The sequence below is a fragment of the Bubalus bubalis genome, chromosome 2 (genome assembly GCF_019923935.1).
Source record: "Bubalus bubalis isolate 160015118507 breed Murrah chromosome 2, NDDB_SH_1, whole genome shotgun sequence".
NCBI classification, from domain to species: domain Eukaryota; kingdom Metazoa; phylum Chordata; class Mammalia; order Artiodactyla; family Bovidae; genus Bubalus; species Bubalus bubalis.
In genome coordinates, this window is record NC_059158.1 from 8,278,498 (window position 1) to 8,281,117 (window position 2,620).

A 2,620-nucleotide genomic window follows, 5' to 3' on the forward strand; every position below is an offset into this window, starting at 1 on the left:
TACTCTTCTGAGAGGTGTGCAGGCATCAACTCATTTCCTTCTTACTATCACAGAATGAGGTAGGCACTTTCATTTGCTCTACTTTATGGATGAGGAAACTCAGGGACAGATTAAGTAGTAAGCTGGCCAAGGTCAGGCAGCAAATTAAGAGGCAGAGCTTGGTATGACCCAGATAAACTAGTTCACTATGCTTTGTGACTAAGAAGAATTCGGCTATAAAGGCTACACTGTGGGATGAACAAGTCCTAGGTTGATGGAAAAGTGACAGTGATGCACTCTTCCTGGGGGAGAAGACAGGAAGTGTGGAGGTTTCTGGGAAAAGACTAGAAGGATGGGCCTTAAGGCGTTGCCTAACCAAGAAAGCACTCAAGAGTTTTATAACTCAATCAAAAATATGGAAGAGTCTCAATAAAATACTTCATCTACAGAGGACTTGATAAGAAGGTGGTAGCCTAATGTGCTCATGTGGTTGATTCATTAGAAAGGTAAGTAAGCAGGTATTTATCTCATCAAGAGGTAATTTATCCTACTAAAATTCAGAAAGGATATTTAATTCAATGATACTAAAAATCTTCCAGCATCATGACCACATTAAGAGAATAAAAATTCTATCTTCCTAAGTGATGTTGATTCTTCTGCTAAATTATCTTGCCAAAATCCAGAAAGGATAAGTAATTCAGTGATACTGAAAATCTTTAAAGAATATGACAACAATAAATGGGACTGCAATATCTTAATTTCAAGTGGCATTGACTGAATTTGAAATTTGGGGACATGCTTTTAAAAATAAAAATAGATCCACTTGAATACATTTCAACTAAATTTGGAAAATGTAACTAGATTTGTGGCTAATAAGATGAAATGATTCCACTGGAAGTCTCTGTACTTAACCAAAAGTGGAATTTATTGTATAGCTCAAGTGTTCTGCTAATTTCCTACTGTTTGTCACATGGTCAAAAAGGTCCTTTCACTGAGTTGAGAATTCCCACTTGATCTATGGGTAGGGATTGCTTAACTCCCTGTCAACTTAAATGTCTTCTTTAGGCTTGACGAATTTGTTACGATACCATTAGCAATCACCTTGTCAAAGATGTTGCTTACTGGTTTGTTTCCCCCATAACTGGTTCAAACCAGTCAATCCTAAAGGAAATCAACCCTGAATATTCATTGGAAAAACTGTTGCTAAACCTGAAGCTCCAATACTCTGGCCACCTGATGCAAAGAGCCAATGCATTGGAAAAGATCCCGAAGCTGGGAAAGATCGAAGGCAAAAGGAGAAGGGAACGGTGGAGGATGAGATGCTAGGTGGCATCACTGACTCAATGGATATGAATTTGAGCAAAACTCTGAGAGATACTGGAGGACAGAGGAGCCTTGTATGCTGCAGTCCATGGGGTCACAAAGAGTCGGACACAAATCAGTGACTAAAAACAACAACAATAATCGGCTCATTTTGCTCGGATCAAATGGTCATTGATGATGCCCCTCAGTTTGGTGAACGATACGGCATACAAGGCAGTTAAGGAGATGATTCTATGCAGCTACTACAACAAGGACAATGTTCATTAAGAGAGAATGTTTCAAGAAAAGGAAGGCGGCTTGGGATTTTATCAAAGCAGGTAAGCAAGGAAGCTGTCCTTGAGTCTTATGGGAATCATGAGAGAGATGGAGATGGTCTTCTCTGAATTGTAGAGAAGGGGTGGAGGGGAATATGAGAGATGCAAGGCCATTTGAGGTTAGCTATTTCTCAGAATCCTGGAGGGGACTTCTTGCGCTTTGGGAACACAGGGCTCAGATCAAGTTCAACATTGTTCCCCTTTTTGTTCAAGAAGAACAAGCATCATCACTACGCAACCAGATGATAATCCTAAACCTTCTGAGTGAAGTGAAGCAAGATCTCAGAGTTTCTCAAATGACTTCACGCTGCTACTGTAAAAGCAGCTGAGCTGTACAAAAGTGATGACAGAGGTCTGTGGTTTTAGAGTCCTGAAGATCAGACTCCTTAAAAAAATGGACGCCAGACACACACAAAAGGGAAATGTTAATGTAACAAATTGTGTTTATCAGCCCAGTGGATTCCAGGGAGTGAGTGAAGGAATATCTTCCAGGTATGGAGTACCACTAAGTGAGTTTCTTAGAACTCTTGAACTGGGATGTTGATGGTTTTGGTCCTGGCATTTATAGGGCATGCCTGGACCCTTAAATTCCACTAAGTTTTCTGAGTGGTCCAGACAGTGCCTTTTCTGGGGGGAAATCAGACCTGGTCTTATATGATGGTCAGTCCTTCAAAGTTCACATCAGGCCATTGGGCTTTTAGTCACAGTGCTTCTGCAAGTCCCAGGGAAATACGCCAGAGGGACTTCAGATAATGTAATCTTAGTTCTCAATGACACTGCATTAGGCACCAGAGAGAAAAACTGAAAACATTAGTTCGAAGGATTATAGTCAGACCTAGAAGGAAATTTGAAGGATCAAAAATCTGATAAGGGTTGACTATTGGGGACAGTAACAGGAGTCAGTCCATTTCACAGTCAGGAACACTAACTGATTTTTCCAGAGTTGGGGAGAAAGTCAATTAACTTTCTACCAGACAAGACAGAATTTGCATCTGCATCAGTTA